This window comes from Giraffa tippelskirchi, chromosome Y (genome assembly GCF_054371585.1).
Source record: "Giraffa tippelskirchi isolate mGirTip1 chromosome Y, T2T-mGirTip1v1.2.pri, whole genome shotgun sequence".
Classification (NCBI taxonomy): domain Eukaryota; kingdom Metazoa; phylum Chordata; class Mammalia; order Artiodactyla; family Giraffidae; genus Giraffa; species Giraffa tippelskirchi.
The window spans coordinates 5,022,434-5,045,083 of NC_137290.1; the positions used below are offsets into that span (position 1 = coordinate 5,022,434).

Below are 22,650 nucleotides of genomic sequence, written 5' to 3' on the forward strand. Positions count from 1 at the left end.
AAACAAAATTGGAAGACAGTCTCCAAAATACCTGCCTCGCATCCTTCAAAGCTGTCAAGGTCATCAAAACCAAGGGAAGTCTGAGGAACCATCAGAGCCTCAAGGAGACCAAGAAGCTATGACCCCTAAAAAGTTTATGTCATCCCCCGGTTAGGATCCTGGTGTGACGCACGGACATTTAGGGGAAAGCTAAGGAAAGGCAAATAAAGTACAGACGTCGGGGAATAATAGTGTGTCGGTATCAGAGCAGATAAATGGAAGACCTTAAAATAGGAGGGGACATTCTTGCAGCTTTCCTGTAAATCTAAAGCTACGCTGTAACAAGAGGTTTACTAATTTTTTTTTTTTTTTTTTTGGCCAAAGTGGGTCTGTGTTGCTACCCTCATGTTTCTAGTCGTGGTGAGCAGGGGCTACTCGCCGTGGCCGTGCACAGGCTTCTCACGTGGGTCTCACACTCGGAAGTTCCAGTGTGAGAACTTGTGTGTCCTCTTTATGCACATGTGTTCAGTCACTCAGCTGTGTCCGACTCGTTGTGACCCCACGGACTGCAGCCCGCCAGGCTCTTCTGTCCTTGGCGATTCTCCAGGCGAGAATACCGGAGTGGGTTGCCATGCCCTTCTCCAGGAGAGCTTTCCCGACCCTGGGATGAAGCCCACATCTCCTGCATCGCAGGCAGATTTCTTCACCACCTGAGTCACCAAGGAAACCACAATAAAGGAACCTATATAATTTGGCTGAGAATGAGGGTTGTAGTCATGGGATCTAAGGTTCAGGAATTTTATTGTTTTTATTTCTAATTCTATTTTATTTAGGCTTTTTATTTTTAAATTTTATTTATTTTAATTTTTTCAAATTTATTTATTTTAATTGGAGGCTAATTACTTTACAATATTGTAGTGGTTTTTGCCATACATTGACATGAGTCAGCCATGGGTGTACACGTGTTCCCCATCCTGAGCCCCCCTCCCACCTCCCTCCCCATCCCATCCCTCTGGGTCATCCCAGTGCACCAGCCCTGAGCACCCTGTGTCATGCATCGAACCTGGACTGGCAATCTGTTTCGCATATGATAATATACATGTTTCAATGCTATTCTCTCAGATCGTCCCACCCTCGCCTTCTCCCACAGAGTCCAACAGTCTGTTCTTTACATCTGTCTCTTTTGTTGTCTCACGTATAGGATTATTGTTACCACCTTTCTGACTTACTTCACTACAGTTTCATCCACATCATTAGAACTGGTTCAAATGTATTATTTTTAATGGCTGAGTAGTATTCCATTGTGTATATGTACCACAGCTTTCTTATCCATTCGTCTGCTGATGGACATCTAGGTATTTTAAAAAAAAAGCAGGATCTTATCCAAAGACTCAGAAAAGAATGCATGAGATGTCAGGATGGAGTAAGCATCCAAGAAACTGGAACCAAAGGTGACCACCACGAGGGTTTACTCTCCCCAAGCTGGATGCTCCGTATTTTGTATCTTCCTCCCTTCTCGTTGGTTTCATGAGCTACACTGGCCATGGCCACTGCTTGGGAAATACGGCTAGCTGGACCCTGGAAGCCCCATTCACCCATTTACCAGCATAGATGTGCTGATGTTTCTTCACTAAGCAGTAATGGGAGCCCTAAGTGTGCAAATGAGAGCACTGTCCAGGGTACCGACCTCCAGTCTCTGATGTAATTCCAGGCAGGTTCCTTTCTCAGGTTTCTCGTCTGTCAAACGAAGGGAGTACAGATCCCCAAGAGAGAGCTGTGATGGCTAAAGAACAAACACAGACCACAAGCCGGTAGCGGGGGACACAGATCAGCTTAGCATTGGACCACTCATAGGAGGATGTGTGTAAAACGATGGGGCACAGGAGTTGAAGGCGTGGGCCGGGTACCTGCAGAAACAGGAGATGACTGGACGATGTAGATGAGAGGATAAAGAGGCTAGAGGGCTGGAGAGGGAAGACGTTTGCAGGAGGACATGGGCTAGAGGAATAGAACCGCCCTTGGCCAGAGAGAGGGATGTTTGATCAAAGATGCTTGAGGTGAAGACATCCTAAATGATGACGGTTCAGTTCAGCTCAGTGGCCCCGTCGTGTCCGACTCTCTGCGACCCCATGGATTGCAGCGCGCCAGGTCTCCCTGTCCATCACCCACTCCCAGAGTTTGCTCAAGCTCATATCCATCGCCTCATTGCTGCCATCTAACCATCTCATCCTCTGTCGTCCCCGTCTCCCCTCCCGCTGTCCATCTTTTCCCAGCAGACTGAAGGAAAGATGGGAGCTATTTGAAGTGGGCGGTTTGGGGACCTCCAGCCGGCAGAGTCCCAGTGGCTTCTGGGTTCCGTAAAGAAAGATGTTCATAAAAGCAGGAAGATGGAAAAAGGAGCAAAGCTCTGGGCATCACAGACAGGACCACAGGCAGATGAAGCAGGGCAGAAGGGGGAGTGTCAGTGGACAGTAGCCAGTACACAGAGAGGGCACATAATACCATCAAGGAACTGACGCTGTAATCGGTATAGCGTTCACAGATTTTCACAGGAGTTAGAGAAATGAAATTTACTTAATATAACACCATAGTAAGGACTGGAGAAGGAGATGACAACCCACTCCAGTCTTCTTGCCTGGAGAATCCCATGGACAGAGGAGCCTGGCGGGCTACAGTCCATGAGGTTGCAAAGAGTCGGATGCAGCTCAGCTACTACCAGTCACTCACTCAATACTAAGTACATTCGTTTATCTGACCTGATTTGGTTCCAGATTGCCCATCAAAGTGAAATATAAATGTATGTATCCCTCTTAAGGGATAACGTCTGGGCTTTGAATGGGCTTCCCTGGTGGCTCAGTACATGGTATTAGGTTTGTTTTTGCTGATGGGTCCTGTGAACAGTCAGCTGTGGGTTCCTGAAGGTCAGTGAAGGTCACCGTTCTCATCGTCCGTTGGGTGCTGGATTATACCCTTGAACCGCGTCGTAATTCGGAGGGGGCTTCCTGTTCTCTCTCATCTGTGCTGGATTCTCTGTTGTGAAAGAGGCCAAGCCGTCAGGAAAAAGGTCATGCTTTAGTTGCCAAAGCAAGGCGACTGTAATAGAATGGTGTTGGTTCTTTCTCTTGTAACTTGAGCAGTGCCGTTCTGCACACGAAAGAAGATAAAATCTGAAACCTTCATTAAGCGCTGGCTGGCTTCAAGGATCACATGTCCCATGACATGTTTCACCTTTCGTTGTATCCTCAGCTGTTTCTTGTAGCTAACTGGGAACTTGACCTCAGAACTACCGTTGTTTTCATCTTTTTAACATGACTAACCAAATGTGACTTTCTTTGAAGGGCTATCTGTGTCAAGGATTTTGAAGGTTACTAATCCGAGTGGTTCTGGAATTCAAATTGAGCTTGGATTTTTGACTGGACGTGACCTTCATGAAGAGACCTCTTATATGGTCCCAGATTGCAAAACTAGGACACAATAGGACTGATTCAAGGTCTTGTCTTTAAAAACCTAGCTCCTTACTGCTAATATAATATTCTGATGACACTGGCATTGAAAATTCTTTTCCATACAATGGAATATAGTTACAGAAAATGAAATCACTGCTTGACTGCCAGAGAGGTTTTTGTTTTTTTTTTTTCCTCAAGGTCATTTTACCCTTGTTAAACTTTGTTGAAACTGTGAGCAAATGGCACCTAGATTTTGCTGGGAGCTCTGACCTTGAACGTGGACGCCAAATTGCTGCGTTTCGTTTCTCTGTGTTTGGAGAATGGTACTGACCACCCCGAGTAGCTGGGAAGTCCTGTGTCTGCCCGGGGCTTAGAGGCAAGTCAACTGACAAGTTGACCTCTGGTTCTTTTTTCTGTCGTGCGAGTCTAGAATTTCTATACAAACACTCTGTGACCTGGAGAACTCAGTAAAATTCCGGAAGAAATGCAGGCTTTCTGTCACCTACTACTACTGTTGACTTTGGGTCTGTTCCAGGACCAGCCATTTAACCCCTGTGATGACCTGAGCCCCTCATCAGTCCAGTGAGGGAGTGTGGGCAGTGAGTACACATGCGCTTCTGAGCTACCGATGAGAATAATTCATGATGGACGATGCTCAGATGGAAGGTGTAGTGTGAAAGTGGCTGTTTCAAGTAGCATATCGTCACAACCCTTTAACAGTGTCATCATTTAAGCAGAAGCTATGGTGAATAATGTTCTGTCTTCACTAGGGGATCCTTTTTTTTTTTCTTTAAGTGGCACTGTATCCTTTTATCTGTAAGAACTTGATTGAGATATAATTGGCAGAAAATAAACTGCACGTGAAAGTGAAAGTTGCTCAATCGTGTCTGACTCCATGGACTATGCAGTCCATGGAATTCTCCAGGCCAGGACACTGGAGTGGGTAGCCTTTCCCTTCTCCAGGGGATCTTCCCAACCCAGGGATCGAACCCAGGTCTCCCGCATTGCAGGCGGATTCTTGACCAGCTGAGCCAGCAGAGAAGCCCTAAACTGCCCATGTTAAGAGTATGTAACATGAAACATTTTGACACATGATACACCCTTCAAACCTTCACCTCAGTCAAGGCAATGAACATTCCTATAACTTTCAAAGTTTTCTTTAAGGCCCATATACAGTGACTCATATCTCCTGCTCCTCCCTCCTCAGACCACTGATATATCGTAGTTTGTATTTTGATCCCTCACTATATAGTAGTTTGTATTTCCTTGGGTTTTACATAAGATCATGTGTGTGTCATCTTTTGTCTAGTTTCTCCCCTTCAGCATGATTTTTTTTGAGTTTCATCCATTTCACTGTGTGTATGAACAGATCATTCCTTTTTTATTACTATTTATTACTGTTTATTACTATTTATACTTTTTACTACTCTTTGTTACTGTTTGTTACTATTTGCTATTGGTTGATCTTTATTACTGTTTATTGCTATTTATTACTGTTTGTTACTATTTACTACTGTTTCTTCATTACTATTGATCAATGTTTGTTACTGTTTATTACTGTTTATTACTATTAGTTGCTGTTTGTTACTATTTATTACCATCTATTACTATGTATTACTATCGCAAATTCCTATTTATTACTGTGTAGTATTCTGTTGTATGGATGTAACACTGTATGTTTTATCTGTTCACTTGTTGTTGGACCTCACTAGGGGCTTCCAAAGGGCTTCTTGGGCAGCTAAGTTGGTAAAGAATCCACCTGCAATGCAGGAGACGCTGGTTCGATTCCTGGCTCAGGAAGATCCCCTGGAGAAGGAAAAGGCTACCCACTCCAGTATTCTTGAGCTTCCCTGGTAGCTCAGACCGTAAAGAATCCACCTGCAATGCAGGAGACCTGGGTTCATTCCCTGGGTCGGGAAGATCCCCTGGAGGAGGAAACGGCAACCCACTCCAGTCTTCTTGCCTGGAGAATCCCACGGACAGAGGAGCCTGGCGGGCTGCAGTGCATGGGGTCGCAGAGAGTCGGACACGACCGAGTCATTAAGCACAGCGCAGTCTTCTGTTGTGTTGATACAGCACTTGGTTTGTCTGTTCACCTGTTGTTGGACTTCGATAGAGGTTCTTCGGGTGTGGCCTCCATGCCAGCAGCATCAGCGTTACTGTGGAGCTGGTTAGAGGTGCAGACTGTCAGGACCCGCCCCCACCTGCTGGATCAGAGCATCAGTTTTGGGTTTGGGGGCAGCTGTCTGCACACTGTCACACCTCCTGGGATTCTCATACGAGCTCAGGTTTGAGATCCCAGCTCTAGACCAGAGGCCAACAAGCCTTTTCTGTACAGGGCAGGATAATAAATGATCCTGATGATAAATGATACTGGCCTCGCAAGGCAGTTACGGTCTCCATCTCAACTACTCAGTTCTGCGGTTTTCGCCTCAACGTGGCCATCGATGATACATAGATTGATAGATGTGGCTGTGTTCCAGCAGAATCTTTATAAAAATTGGTAGATCAGAGTGGTCAGCAGGCTGTTGATGCCGACCTCCGTTTTTCTAAACCGTTCTTACTCAGCTTAGATCAATTTCCCTTCGTTTCTGTTAGTTGAATTGAAAATGTTTATCCAGATACATTTTTGTTTTAAAGATTTGCTTTATCCTATATATATATATATATGTCTATTCCTGAGTGCAAATTGAAAGCATGTTTTTTTAAAATTATTATTTAAATCTGTAAGGTTTTTGTGTGAAAACAGAAAAGGAGATGCTTTTGATATTCAGGGAAGATATATATTGTGTGTTTATATATATATATCCCATTGTGTGTGTTTATATATATATCCCAACATCCAAATATATTATATTTGGATTCATTACTAATACATAAGGAGCAAAATTTTATCTCATATCTTTTTGTTTGAGTTTTTAAAAAAATTTTATTTTATATTGGAATATATATGTAGTATATTATGTTGGAGTGGGGTTGGTTTCAGGTGTACAGTGAAGTGGTTTAGTTATACATATATATATAGCTATTCCTTTTCAAGTTCTTTTCCCGCTTAGGTTATTACAAAATATTGAACAAAGTTCCCTGTGCTATACAGTAGAACTCTGTTATCCATTTTAAATATGTCAGTGTGTACGTGTCCATCCCAAACTCCCTAACTATCCCTTCCCACATCCTTCTCCCCTGGTCACCTCAAGGTTATTACACAGTATTGAGCAGAGTTCCCTGTGCTGTCCAGCAGGTCCTTGTGGGTTCTCCATGTTAAATACAGCAGTGTGTCCATGTCCATCCCAAACTCCCTCACTGTCCCTTCCCCCAACCTTTCCCCTGGGAACCATAAGGTTATTACAGAGTATTGAGCAGAGTTTCCTGTGCTGTCCAGCAGGTCCCTGTTGGTTCTCCATGTTAAATACAGTGATCTAGTTCCCTGACCAGGAGTCAAACCCAGGCCCCCTGCATTGGGAGCATGGAGTCTTAGGCACTGGGCCACCAGGCAAGTCCCAGATTTATTTTTTAGTGTAGATAGATGTGTTTATTTCTAAGGTGAGTCAGCTGCCACAAAGATCTAGGAAGCATCATCTAAGTGACTTGCAGTGGTTTCAGATTATTCCTTGGGGGACTTTTGAAATGGAGTTTGATGGAATCTCCTGCTTTTTCAGACACGATCATCTGGCCAAGTCCTCTGTCCCCTGTCACTGCCTTTTTTTTGTTACATCTGTCTTACTAAACATAGAACCACTAATGCAGAGAGCTCACATTCTTGGTTTGCAGAAGCTTTATACTGTAAGGTAAGGTTCTCATTATGTATAATTCCTCTTTTCTAAATTCATAAGCATGATTTAATAATATACCATGTGTACATTTTATTATGCATCATAATTCTTTTATAAAATTATACATCCATTTATTGTAAATCAGTTCAGTTCAGTCCCTCAGTCGTGTCCGACTCTTTGCGACCCCATGAAATGCAGCATGCCAGGCCTCTCTGTCCATCACCAACTCCCGGAGTCTACCCAAACCCATGTTCGAGTCGGTGATGCCATCCAACCATCTCATCCTCTGTCGTCCCCTTCTCCTCCCGCCCCCAATCCCACCCAGCATTAGGGTCTTTTCCAATGAGTCAACCCTTTGCATGAGGTGGCCAAAGAATTGGAGTTTCACCTTCAACATCAGACCTTCCAATGAACACCCAGGATTGATCTCTTTTAGGATGGATTGATTGGATCTCCTTGCAGTCCAAGGGACTCTCAAGAGTCTTCTCCAACACCACAGTTCAAAAGCATCAATTCTTTGGCGCTCAGCTTTCTTCACCGTCCAACTCTCACATCCATACATGACCACTGGAAAAACCATAGCCTTGACTAGACAGACTTTTGTTGGCAAAGTAACGTCTCTGCTTTTAAATATGCCATCTAGGTTGGCCATAACCTTCCTGCCAAGGAGTAAGCGTCTTTTAATTTCATGGCTGCAGTCACCATCAGCAGTGATTCTGGAGCCCAAAAAAATCAAGTCTGACACTGTTTCCACTGTTTCCCCATCTGTTTCCCATGGAGTGACGGGACCAAATACCATGATCTTAGTTTTCTGAACATTGAGCTTTAAGCCAACTTTTTCACTCTCCTCCTTCACCTTCATCAAGAGGCTCTTTAGTTCTTCTTCACTCTCTGCCATAAGGGTGGTGTCATCTGCATATCTGAGGTTATTGATATTTCTTCCGGCAATCTTGATTCCAGCTTGTGTTTCTTCCAGCCCAGCGTTTCTCATGATGTACTCTGCATATAAGTTAAATAAGCAGGGTGACAATATACAGCCTTGATGGACTCCTTTTCCTATTTGGAACCAGTCTGTTGTTCCATGTCCAGTTCTAACTGTTGCTTCCTGACCTGCATACAGGTTTCTCAAGAGACAGGTCAGATGGTCTGGTATCCCCATCTCTTTCAGAATTTTCCACAGTTTATTGTGATCCACACAGTCAAAGGCTTTGGCATAGTCAATAAAGCAGAAATAGATGTTTTTCTGGAACTCTCTTGCTTTTTCGATGATCAGCGGATATTGGCAATTTGATCTCTGGTTCCTCTGCCTTTTCTAAAACCAGCTTGAACATCTGGAAGTTCATGGTTCACGTATTGCTGAAGCCTGGCTTGGAGAATTTTGAGCATTACTTTACTAGCATGTGAGATGAGTGCAATTGTGCAGTAGTTTGAGCATTCTTTGGCATTGCCTTTCTTTGGATTGGAATGAAAACTGACCTTTTCCAGTCCTGTGGCCACTGCTGAGTTTTCCAGATATGCTGGCATATCGAGTGCAGCACTTTCACAGCATCACCTTTGAGGATTTGAAATAGCTCAACTGGAATTCCATCACCTCCACTAGCTTTGTTCGTAGTGATGCTTTCTAAGGCCCACTTGACTTCACATCCCAGGATGTCTGGCTCTAGGTGAGTGATCACACCATCATGATTATCTGGGTCGTGAAGATCTTTTTTGTACAGTTCTTCTGTGTATTCTTGCCACCTCTTCTTAATATCTTCTGCTTCTGTTAAGTCCATACCATTTCTGTCCTTTATCGAGCCCATCTTTGCATGAAATGTTCCTTTGGTATCTCTAATTTTCTTGAAGAGATCTCTAGTCTTTCCCATTCTATTGTTTTCGTCTATTTCTTTGCATTGATTGCTGAGGAAGGCTTTCTTATCTCTCCTTGCTATTCTTTGGAACTCTGAATTCAGATGGGAATATCTTTCCTTTTCTCCTTTGCTTTTTGCTTCTCTTCTCTTCCCAGCTATCTGTAAGGCCTCCTCAGACAGCCATTTTGCTTTTTTGCATTTCTTTTCCATGGGGATTTTCTTGATCCCTGTCTCTTGTACAATGTCACGAACCTCTGTCCATAGTTCATCAGGCACTCTGTCTATCAGGTCTAGACCCTTAAATCTATTTCTCACTTCCACTGTTTACTCATAAGGGATTTGATCTAGGTCATACCTGAATGGTCTAGTGATTTTCCCTACTTTCTTCAATTTAAGTCTGAATTGTAAATAAAAAATGTTTTTTGTCCCTCCCATTTTTCAAGATTAAGGCTGGTAGGAAATATTTTAAGTGAAGTTATGTAATTTATTGAGAGAATAAAATTATTTCGTACTCTTTAAGTTTATAGCATCCAGGATTATTAAATGGATTTGGCTATCTCATAGTGCTAACACAGTCTTTTAATAAGAAGAAAACCATTGTAAGTGTTTGCTGAGATACTGAGTGAATGAATGGATTAATGAATAAATGAATGGATGAAGCATTAGTTGAATTTAGGACAGTTGTTTTTTTCAGGCCCATTGATTAAAATGGGCTTTAACAAAACAGCTCCATGTAACTGCTCTAAACTGGAGAAGGAATGGCAACCCACTCCAGTATTCTTGCTTGGAGAATCCCATGGACAGAGGAGCCTGGCAGGCTACAGTCCATGGGGTCGCAAAGGGTCGGACACGACTGAAACGACTTAGCACAGCACAGTACAGCTGCTCTAAAATGGTAGGTAATTGCCCTGTTGTTTCAGTGTGAAAAGATGTGCATATTCATTTATACTATATATATTTTCTTCTCTTGGTTACTGTATCTTTTTTTCCTTTTTTTTTTTAAAACACAATTTCTATAAAAGCCTGCTAGATTATGATGAAGTTTCCACATGCACTAAAACCAAAAAAAAGAATTCAGCTCTATTCCTCTTGTGTCCACAATTTCATAATTGCTATTTTTCGATCATTTTTAACCATGTTCTTCATTTTTTTTTCCCCTGAATTTGCCTATACTGTACTTATTTTTATACCAGGGCTTCCCTGGTAGCTCAGATGGTAAAGAATCTGCCTGCAGTGCAGGAGACCTGGGTTTGATCCCTGGGTCGGGGAGATCCTCTGGAGAAGGGAATGGCAACCCACTCTGCTATGCTTGTTTGGAGAGTCTCAGGGACAGAGGAGCCTAGTGGGCTATAGTCTACAGGGTGACAAAGAGTTGGACACAAATGAATGACTAACATACACCTGTTGGGTCCAAAATTTTGAAATTGTTATTTTCAGATCATTTTTAACCATGCTCTTATTTTTTTTTTTTTTTTTTTTTTTACGAATTTGGCTATACTCTACTTAATTTTAGCATATACTTTTTATTTCTTGCTGGCTAGTTTTTTTTTTTTTTTTTGCTTTTAAAAATTGGTGTAGAAATGAGATACCTCACTGAGACCTCTGTTACTCTGTAACTGTCCATGTGACGAACACAGACACTCTTGATAGCTCCAGTGGTGAGGCAGAGTGTAAAAATACCAGTGACTGAAAGCTAATTAAAGCTTGTATTCTGGAACCGAAGCCAGAGGACACACAAAATGCTCAATTTTTGATGAAGGAGACAAGAATACATCAATACAGTGGGGAAAAGATCGCCTCTTTAACAAATGATGTTGGGAAAACTGGACAGTTGGATGCAAAAAATGAAGTTGGAAAGTTGGACTACTTGTCTCACTTCGGATAAAAGGATGTTTTCTGCTCTTAACTTGGTTCATACTTGGATAGTATCTGTGGCTTCTTCACAGCTCCAGCCCTGAAAAGACATTATTACCTGTAAAACTCAAAAATTCTTTGAAATAGTTTTTAACGCAAGCCCCCGTATGGGCTTCCCTTGGTGACTCAGTGGTAAAGAATCCCGTGGACGGAGGAGCCTGCTAGGCTACAGTTCATAGGGCTCTGTAAGAGTCAGACACAACTGAGTGACTAACACTAGGAAAGTGTTAACCTAGGAAAGTCTTTTTGGGCCTTCTCTTGTGGCTCAGATGGTAAAGAATCCTTCTGCCAATGCGGAGACCTGGGTTCTATCCCTGGGTCAGGAAGATCCCCTGGAGAAGGAAGTGGCTACCCAGTCCAGTACTCTTGCCTGGGAAATCCCTTGGACAGAGGAGCCTGGCAGGCTAGAGTCCATGGGGTCACAAAGAGTCAGAGACGACTGAGCAACTAAACAACAATAAAACCACTATCTCATACCACACACAAAAATTAACTTGCAGTGATTTAAAGACTTAAATGTAAAACCTGAAGCTGTGAAACTCCTAGTAGAAAACATAGGCAGTATGCTCTTGGACGTCAATCTCAGCAGTACTTTTTTGGATCTGTCTCTTCAGGCAAGGGAAGCAAAAGCAAAAATAAACAAAAGAGACTAGGTCAGACAAAAAGCTTTTTCAGTGCTTGCTTTGGCAGCAGGTATACTAAAATTGGAGTGATACAGAGAAGATTAGCATGGCCCCTGGGCAAGATGACATGCAAATTGGTGAAGCATCCCATATTTAAAAAAAAAAATTAAGAAATGTTTTTGCACAGTTAAGGAAACCATCAACAAAACAAAAAGGCAACCTACTGAATGGGAGAAGGTATTTGCAAGTGTTATACCTGAAAGGGTTAAGGTGTGTGTGTGTGTGTGTGTGTGTGTGTGTGTGTGTGTGTGTGTGTGTGTGTGTGTGTGTGTGTGTGTGTGTGTGTGTGTGTGTGTGTGTGTGTGTGTGTGTGTGTGGCGAGAAAGAGACAAGGAAGGGGAGGAAACTCAGACAACTCATTACTAAAAAAAAAAAAAAATAGTCTGATGAAAAAATGGGCCAAAGATATGAATACCACATGCCAATGGTCAGTAGCCACATGTAAAGGGGCTGGACACTACTAATTGTCAGGAAATGCAAGTTGAAATCCCAGTCAGGTATCCCCTCACACCACTCAGAATGGCCATCAAAAAAAAAAAAAAAAAGTGTTGGTGAGGATGTGGAGAAAAGAAAACCCTCCAGCACTGTTGGTAGAAATGTTAAGTGGCACAGCCACTGTGGGAAGCAGTTTGGAAGTTCCTCAGGAACATTAAAAGAACTACTGTATGATCTCGATTTTCACTCATGGGTTTTTATCTACAGAAAGTGATAGCAGTAATTTCAGAAGATGTGTGCACCCTAGTGTTCTTAGCAGTGCTACTTAACAGTAGCCTGGACATGGAGGCCACCTAAGTATCCATCAACAGATGAATGGATACAGAAGATGTGGTAGATATGTACAATGGAATACTGCTACTGCTGCTGCTACTGCTAAGTCGCTTCAGTCGTGTCCGACTCTGTGCCACCCCATGGACGGCAGCTTACCAGGCTCCGCCGTCCCTAGGATTCTCCAGGCAAGAATACTGGAGTGGGTTGCCATACTCAGCCATAAAAAAAGAATGGAATTTTGGCATTTGAAACAACATGGGTAGACTTGGAAGGTGTTATGCTTAGTGAGATAAATTAGAGAAAAATTACTAGTGTATTTTTTTCACTTACATGTGGAATGTAAAAGATAGAACAAGTGGACAAACACAACAAAACAGAAATAGACTCACAGATACAGAAAGCAATCTAATAGTTGCCAGAAGCGAGGGGTTGGGAGGATGGGGAAAGTAGGTGAAGGGGGGTGAGAGGCACAAAATACCAGTTGTAACATAAATAAGTGAGAGAATGTGTAGTGGGGGGGATATAGTCAATAATATAATAATAACCCCAGTCCATAAGTATCCCTTATTTCAAATAAAGACACTATAATTTCAGGTGCTTCCTTGGTGGCTCAGAAGGTAAAGAATCTGCCTGCAATGCAGGAGACTGGGGTTCCATCCCTGGGTCGGGAAGATTCCCCTGGAGAAGGGAATGGCAACCCACTCCAGTGTTCTTGCCTAGAAAATTCCATGGTGGGCTACAGTCCCGTGGTGGGTCACAAAGAGTCAAACACGACTGAGCAACACACACACACACACAGACACACACACACACATACACAGACACACACACATACACAGACACACACACACACATACACAGACACACACACAGACACACACACACACACACACACACAGTTTCAGGTGCTTAAGGAACACGGTCAAAGTCCTGGATCAGTTTTGGAATAAGCTCGGAATCTGGAGCTTTTCCTCAAGAACTACTAATAGACCTTCTTGGGCTGACATACTTAATGACATCCAGGAGGAAAAATAGTTAATAAATGAAACTGGCCGATAAAAGAACAACAACAAATGTAAAAATAAGTTTGCCCATCCAAAGGCCCCCTTTCATCATGTAACGCTCTGTTCCGTATACACATAAGGTTTGTTTCTTTTATTGGTTCACCAAGTGGAGTAATTCATTTCACTTTCCTCTGAGGGATATTTTCCCAAAAGAAAAAGAAAAACAAAGTGGACAAGCACAGAATGAATTCTGATCGTGAATGAAGATTAGGGGGTTCTTTGCAATGGATGCATGTACTATAGACATAGATTTACAGAGTTTTGTTGATGCAGATACCATATATCTGTGCATAAACTATACATTAGCATTCACGCTTTTTCAGATAAAAAGGGTAATTTTTATGCATGCATGTGAAAATACAAAATTGTTTACGAATGCATTGCCTATTTCCATATAATGAATTTCATTCTATATATAGATGTCTAGATGAGTTGATAGATGGATGATGGATGGGTGGATGAAAGACTAGTGAAGAGGGGACACCGCGCAATTCATGCAGCACTGAAAGTCTTTGGCCACTGGGTGTCATGGTTTTCCTCATAATGGTTGACCCATCACAAGTATTTGAGGGGTTCCTGTGTTCCTCGTGCAGGAGTTGGCAGTGTACGTGGCAAGTTTTATTAAACCACACCGCCATCCTTTTTCAGATTGCTGTGCTGTCTTTAAAACACATTGTCAGTATTATTTTTCTTCCTAAAACTGGCTGATAAGGACTAAATCTACAAATACTATTTTTTAATGTCTGAAAATTTAAATGTCCCCAAATTACATAATTGTGTTGGTCATATTTAAGTTTAATGTATCAACGTCAAATCTGAAGAATTTGTACAGTGCCTTTATGCATGTGCTTGGATACGTTTTGAATGAACTCTTTGCTCTATGGAATTTCTATAGTACAAAGACGAAGCAATTATTAGATATTGCCATTCAGTGGCTAAGTCGTGTCCGACTCTGCAACCCCACGGACTGAAGCACAACAGGCTTTCCTGTCCTTTATCATCTCCTGGAGTTTGCTCAAACTCATGTCCATCGAGTTGGTGATGCCATCCATCCGTCTCATCCTCTGTCGTCCCGTTCTGCTGTCTTCAGTCTTTCCCAGCATCACGGTCTTTTCCAATGACTTGACTCTTTGCATCACGTGGTCAGAGTATTGGAGCTTTGGCTTCACCATCAGTTCTGCCGATAATTATTAGACATGGTGATCATCTTTGAGCATCTGCTTGCTGTTACCGGTGTGTTGTGGCCGGATGCATGTGTGTTGGCTGACGTATCACGAGAGCGCACCGTTAATTCTAACCAGACAGCCGTATTTCTCCCTTGTGGATGTCATTCACCCTACCAAGCCCCCTGGCAGTGAGTGGTTGTGACAATTAAAAGCAGTTGTGCTCATTCCGTCACAGAAATGCTACTGAGTTTGTTTAAAAAAAAAAACACTGTCAGGGCAGAATGTGCCAGATGAGAAGATTTGGCCACATGCTCTGAGGACACTCTGAAGACTAGTTATCGCCAGAATTGCTAAGGTGAATCTGATGAAGAGGCCGCCAGTTTAGAAGTCCCAGTGTGATGGGATGTATGTGGGGAAATTGTTTGGAAAGGTGACTAGGAGCTTGGGGGTCTGTTTTATTTTTCTTGTTTGTGTTTAACTCTCGAAAATGTGCAAGTTGTGGCTCAGTGGCACAGCACTGAATCTTGGAAGAATCTTTAAACGACAGTGTTTGCATATTCTGATTGTCGTGGATATTTTTTTAAAAAATGGCCTTTGATGAGTCGGGTTGACATCTTTAGTTTCCACACAAAGAGTCTGATGGTGGTGTCGTGATTATCACTCAAAGTTACTGGGAGAGATACAACAGTAACAGTTTGCAAAATGGATGGGTTCATGGAAGGTCTGCTTTTGTTTGAATGAAAGGATCTTTTTCCCCCCATTCAAATGGGGAAGGGCACAACCAATGCCCAGTTCTTTCAAATCCATGTTGAAAATGGTTTACGGATGGTGCCAAAGGAGGAATCAAAAATCAGCGAGAAAATGGGGAGGTGCTGTTCTCGGTTACAGCTGTCAATAGGAAAAAAAAAAAAATTAACGAGATAAAAATGAAGAAAAATTCAAAAGCGCTCATTAAACATCTTCAGGTACTTACTACTTGAATGAACCTGAAGTTGCCCTTCAGGGAACTGTCAAACCCATGAGGAGGCAGATACTAAACAAATATTCCCAGAGGTAAGTCATTAAAAACGTGAGAAGTTCTGTTGGTAGCCTTGTGTGGTTGTAGGGGTGCAGAGAAGGTTTCCCTGATGATGAGTTGGTTCATCAGGCCGGTGGGGAACAAGGCTTGTGAATTATTTGAGCTCAGCAAGGGCATTCTGTTGAATCCTGAACTGGAATCATGGACTGATGCTGAAGCTCCAATCCTTTGGCCACCTGATGCGAAGAACTAACTCGTTTGAAAAGAAACCCTGATGTTGGGAAAGATTGAAGGCGGGAGGAGAAGGGGACGACAGAGGATGAGATGGTTGGATGGCATCACCCACTCGATGGACATGACTTTGAGCTAGCTCCGGGAGTTGATGATGGACAGGGAAGCCTGGCGTGCTGCAGTCCAGGAGGACTGCAGGGACTCGCAGATTCATGAGTTCCTTTACAGCAGTGTCTCACAGTGGATGGACATAAAACCTCAGCGGCACGTAGCAAGGAGGTACACAGCTCTTTGGATCACCTCAAGATCAAATTGAATTTGACTGTGTGTCAGCAGTGAGGGTCAGCTGGGTCATTGATTGTTATCATATGAATTTATAAAATTGTGAGCTTGACAGTATCAGTCTAAGTGATCAGCAGATGTATTAGAGCTGAATACACTGCATTTCGATTCAGTTCGGTTCAGTCGCTCAGTCGTGTCTGACTCTTTGAGACCCCATGAAGTGCAGCATGCCAGGCTTCCCTGTCCATCACCAACTCCCGCAGCTTACTCAAACCCGTGTCCATTCAGTCGGTGATGCCATCCAACCATCTCAGCCTCTGTCCTCCCCTTCTCTTCCCCCTTTCAATTTTTCCCAGCATCAGGGTCTTTTCCAATGAATCAGTTCTTCGCATCAGGTGGCCAAAGGATTGGAGCTTCAGCTTTAGCATCAGTCCTTCCAAAGAATATTCAGGACTGATTTCCTTTAGGATGGACTGGGTTGGATCTCCTTGCAGTCCAAGGGACTCTCAAGAGTCTTCTCCAACAGCACAGTTCCAAAGCATCAGTTCTTCGGCGCTCAGCTTTCTTTATAGTCCCCAGCTCTCACATCCACTGCAGGGGGCCCAGGTTTGATGCTCCTGGGAGACCTCAGATCCTGCTTGCCACTTAAGTGTTAGTTGCTCAATTGTGTCCGACTCTTTGCGACCCCGTGGACTGTAGCCCAGCAGTCTCCTCGGATCATCGAGTTTTCCAGGCAAGAATACTGGAGTGACTTGCCGTTCCCTTCTCCAGAGGATCCTCCTGACCCAGGTCTCCTCCATTGCAGGCAGGTTCTTTACCATCTGAGCCACCAGGGAAGCTCTAGTGCATGCTGCTTGGCGTGGCCAAAAAAGAAAAAAAAAAAAAAAAAGGACCAGGGGCATTTATTGCCATAAAGCAAAATAAAAAGGAATGTTTTAATAAATTTAAAAAAAAAAATCTTTATCCTTCTGTGGTATTGTCCTGTGGAAACTGTAAGAGAGCAAACGTTTTTGATCATAAAATGTAGTTCTCAGCGCTCACGCTCTGTGTAGACCGAAACAAGTCTCCAAAGAGTTACCCCTGGTGTTTAAAGTCAGTCTGCATGGAAATGCACAGATGGAATGCTGTGCCTAATGCGTGTCAGGCATAGGCAGGCTGGCACAGGGGACCCAGGGACGCTCAGAAGTCGTCTCTCAGATGCTCAGAGCATCATTCTCTGTTAGTAATGTCACCTACAAGGCCTGTCTATCCATCACCACGATGCCAGGAAGAATAAGACAGATGTTCCACAGTGAGAACGTTTCATGACTCAGGGGTCCCCATCTGCGGAAAATGACTCTAGCTGACGGTAGGAAAACAGGTCAGTGGACTCCGCTGGAAGTAAAACCCTGACATAGATGGTTAAAGAGCAGAGTCTCTGTGGGTCTCACAAATAGGGGAGGGCTGAGCAGTCTCACCAAACAGCACAGGGTGAGTGTAGGGTGAGGGCACAGGACTGGTGTTGGGTACAGGGGACCGGGGAACCTCTGGGAGGCCTGGGAATGCCGGGGGGGGGGGCGCGTATCGGTGGGTAACAGGGACTGCTGGTGGCTTATAGGTGAAGAAGCAGGCTATATGGCACGGCTGGAGAACTGGGGTGTGCACACTCTTTACAAAGGCTTAGAGTAACTTTGTTCAGTCTCTCAGTCGTGTCCGACTCTTTGCGACCCCATGAGCTGCAGCACGCCAGGCCTCTCTGTCCATCACCAACTCCCAGGGCTTGCTCAAACTCACGCCCATTGAGTCGGTGATGCTATCCAACATCTCATCCTCTGTCGTCCCCTTCTCCTGCCCTCAATCTTTCCCAGCATCAGGGTCTTTTCCAGTGAGTCAGCTCTTCGAATCAGGTAGCCAAAGGACTGGAGATTCAGCTTCAGCATCAGGTCTTCCAGTGAATATTCAGGACTGATTTCCTTTAGGATGGACTGGTTGGATCTCCTTGCAGTCCAAGGGACTCTCAAGAGTCTTCTCCAACACCACAGTTCCAAAGCATCAATTCTTTGGCACTCAGCTTTCTTTATGGTCCAGCTCTCACATCCGTACATGACTGCTGGAAAAACCATAGCTGACTTCATCAGACACTAACTTGAGAGGACATAACCAAGGCTCACCCACTCAGAGCAGACACACAAGCCCTGAGGTTGATCCTCACACACAGTATGTCCTCGTAGCAGAGCTGTCCAGTGGAATTTCCCGTGCTGACCCAGAGTTCCTGGACCTGTGCTGTCCAGTATGGTGATACGGTGACCACTGGCCACATGTGACTTATGCCCAAGATGATAGAAAAGCTGTATTTGTTATTTTATTTTATTTTTGGCTGTGCTGGGTCTTCCTTGCTGTGCATGCTTTCTTTTGTTGTGGTGTGAAGTGAAACTTGCTCAGTCATGTCCGACTCTTTGTGACCCCATGGACTATACAGTCCATGGGATTCTCCACACCAGAATACTGGAGTGGGTAGCCTTTCCCTTCTCCGGGGGATCGTCCCAACCCAGGGATCGAACCCAGATCTCCTGCATTGCAGGCAGATTCTTTACCAGCTGAGCCACCAGAGAAGCCCAAGAATACTGGCGTGGGTAGCCTGTACCTTCTCCAGGGGATCTTCCCAACCCAGGGATCGAACCCAGATCTCCTGCATTGCAGGCAGATTCTTTACCAGCTGAGCCACCAGGGAAGCCCTTTCTTGTGGTGAGCGGGGGCTAATCTTCAGTGTTGGTGTGCAGGCTTCTCATTGCAGTGGTTCGTCTTAACTGCAAACCACAGGCTCTAGGGCGCGTGGGCTCCACTAGTTCCAGAACACAGACTTTGTTGGTCCACGGCATTTGGGATCTTCCCGGACCAGAGATCGAACCCATGTTTCCTGTGTTGGCAGGCAGATACATACCCATTGGACCACCAGGAAAGTCCCTCATTTAATTTTAATTTCACTTAAATATAAATGTAGTAGCCAGATAGCTACTGGGTAATAACATTAGCCTAACTGGATAAGATGGTAGAGTGAAAAAGAAAGCTTGTACAACACATTGAATGCTACAAGACACATTTTGACCGTTTGAGGTTAAGGAATTTCTCCCATTTCTGATACTCCTATCAAGGTCACTATCAGTAGATTCTTGCCTTATTATGATGCTTGCTGTTCAGAGCATCATCAAGGACACCCTAGAGGGTATAACGAACCAGCAGTCTAGGGCCTGATCTAATTTGGTGACTCACGCTTTCTCTTCTTCTGTTACAGTTAGTTGACCAATTTTAATTGAACATTTTCGCGTGGGGCTTATCAAATGACCTCAACCTTTTAAAATGCACTGCTTGTTGGCAGCTCATTTCTGGGAGTGGGTTTCTTCCGCCGGCTGAGAGAACGCCCCCTCCAGAAAGTCATTTCACGCTCAGAGATTTCCTGCTGTTGTTGATGTCAGCGTTGGGCAAAACAGTCAAGGCAGGAGAAACAGGCATAACAGGCGTGGAGAAAGGTCACCACCGGGAGAGGAGAACAGTGACGGAGAGACTGCCAGCCAGGGCAACAGGAGAACAGTGACGGAGAGACTGCCAGCCAGAGCAATAGGAGAACAGTGATGGAGAGACTGCCAGCCAGAGCAACAGTGGCTGGGAAGGTGTGGGTGGGAAAGGAAAACCCAACCCAACCCAGGGATTGCGGACCGTGAAATGAGTGCTGGTAGGTTACTAGTCATCGCCGGGACGGCTCAGCGGTCCGCCTGCCCATGCAGGAGGTGCATCTTTGGATCCCTGTTTTGGGACGATCCCCTGGAGGAGGACATGGCAAGCCACTCCAGTGTTCTTGCCTGGAGAATCCCGTGGACAGAGGAGCCTGGCCGGTTACAGTCCATGGGGTCGCAGAGAGCTGGGCACGACTGAGGGACTGAACAACAGCAGCAGTGTCTAAGATGAGACCTCCTCTTCCTGTGAACATGACACAGAGGAAGAGACACATTTGACCCCAGTCCCACTCAACATCGACCTTCAGGCACCTCCATGGAGACTGCGGTCTGTGGAGAGCGGAGCTAGAGGAAATAGTCATCTAAATGAGAAGAAAGGAGCTCAGTGCTGTGCTGCAAGAAGTGATTCCTTCCCTCACCAGGGCTACCAAGAGTAGTGAAGGACAGCCAAGGGCTGGTGAAAGATGGTGAGACCAAAAAACCCAGGGGCGAAAACCCAACCCTCAGCTTGTGGAGGGGAATCCATGCGTATGCAGTCTGAGGTATTCATGGTTTACATTAGCATTTGTTATGGACCTCCCTGGTGGCACTGAGTGCTAAAGAACCCATCTGCTAGTGCAGGAGACGCAAGAGACTCAGGTTCAATCCCTGGGTCGGGAAGATCCCCTGGAGGAGGGCATGGTAACCCACCCCAGTATTCGTGCCTGGAGAATCCCATGGACAGAGGAGCCTGGCGGGCTATAGTCCATGGGGTCGCAGAGAGTCAGACACGACTGAGCATGCACAGCATTTGATAGGAAAACTGGTTATTTGTTTCTGTGTACTGCATTTGCAAGTGAAAAAACAAATTGAGATCTCATAGATGCCATAATAATGAGAATTTCTGTGGAAATGACCTTGATCTGTCAATACAGAATTTTATATCTTAGGAATATGTAGTAGTAGCGTTAGTCTCTCAGCCGTGTCTGACTCTCTGCGACCTCACGGACTGCAGCCCGCCAGGCTCCTCTGTCCGTGGGATTCTCCAGGCAAGAATACTGGAGTGGGTTGCCATTTCCTTCTCCAAGGAATCTTCCCAAACCAGGGATCAAACCCGGCTCTCCTGCGTTGCAGGCGGATTCTTTACCATTTGAGCTACAGGGAAGACCTTAGGAATAGGACAATTCAAAAAAAGCAAACAACAACCCACCTCATTTCTAATCCCTTTTCATGCGTCCGAGTATCACAGATAGGGCCTGAACTCGGACCTGTGGGGTTTCTACTTGTGACATGTGTCTCAGATTCTGAGACGCCCGCTGAGGGAACCTGTTACGACCTGTGTTCTACATGAGTCCTCGGGCTTCCGCTGGTTGTGTAAACGCACAGGAAGAATCAAAGAACCACTCCTCCAAACACTTGGTGGTTTCCATGCCGTGGTTTCTCACAAGTCAGTTTTTCTTCGGAAAATGTTTTTGGACGTTGACTTCTGTTGATGGAGAAGACTCTTGAGAGTCCCTTGGACTGCAAGGAGATCCAACCAGTCCATCCTAAAGGAAATCAGTCCTGAATATTCATTAGAAGGACTGATGTTGAAGCTGAAGCTCCAATCCTTTGGCCACCTGATGGGAAGAACTGACTCATTGGAAAAGACCCTGGTGCTGGGAAAGATTGAAGGCAGGAGGAGAAGGGGACGACAGAGGATGAGATGGTTGGATGGCATCACCGACTCCACGGACATGAGTTTTTAGTAAACTTCGGGAGTTGGTGATGGACAGGGAGGCCTGGTGTGCTGCGGTTCATGGGGTGGCAAAGAGTAGGACTCGACTGAGCGACGGAACTGAACTGAACATGCCTGAGGCAGAAGTTGTTCACTCCCCAGTGGAGTCCGGGGCTAAGTGTCTCTCCGGGAGACAGTTGAACACAAGGAGGAACGGGACTCGGGGGGAGACCCGCGGGCAGGTCAGGGACGGCTGATCGAGATGCTCGCTGAAGTCTTTTCCTCGGGTGCCTGTCTGAGTCACAGTACTGTCTTCATCTCCGCACCAAGTAGAGCTGTGGTCAGACGTGCCTCTCGCAGCGTTAATTAGCCAACTGTCCTCTTAGAATGCAGACATTGCGAAACAGCAACGTTGTGTACACGAATTACGTGTCACTGGCACGTACAAAAATGTTAGTGAGGAGGAAGGAGTAAGTGAATGAAGAAACTGCTGCTGTCGTTGGTAGTTTAGCTGATGTGTGTGTCAGTCGCTCAGTCGTGTCCGACTCTCTGAGACCCCATGGACTGTAGCCCACCGGGCTCCTCTGTCCATGGGATTCTCCAGGCAAAAATACTGGAGTGGGTAGCCATTCCCTTCTCCAGGGGAATCTTCCCAACCCAGGGATGGAACCCAGGTCTCCTGCACTGCAGGCGGATTCTTTACCATCTGAGCCACCAGGAAAGCTGATAATTCAGCTGATAAACATTCACTAACATTGGACTTATAATGTCACATGCTGTTTAAGGACATTTTGGAAAGAATAATTTTTAATACATATGAATTTCTATCATGTAGGACTTTTTCAGTAATTTGAGTCATTTCTTACTGTGAAACTGAGAATTTCTACTTTATTAAAATGTCTTACTTTTATACCACAGAATGCTTGGTGGTCACAATTAAGCGGAATTAAGATTTTTTGCTTAAAGAGCCTGATGCCTATCTTTGCCTGAAGTATTCTAGAAATCTTTTTAGTTTATAAGGAAACATAATACCTCCACCATTCTTAACTCACATAGTTATGAACATGTGT

General features: G+C 44.6%; 1 long non-coding RNA gene and 1 other non-coding gene across 3 annotated transcripts in view; both read left to right on the top strand.

Moving 5' to 3' along the window:
* LOC145537829 (uncharacterized) overlaps positions 1 to 22,650 on the top strand; it is a 443,496-nt gene that overhangs the window by 151,650 nt on the left and 269,196 nt on the right. The window lies entirely within an intron of this gene.
* On the top strand, positions 11,641 to 11,742 carry LOC145537878 (U6 spliceosomal RNA). Its single transcript, XR_014076473.1, has one exon. It is a non-coding gene; the product is annotated as a U6 spliceosomal RNA (small nuclear RNA).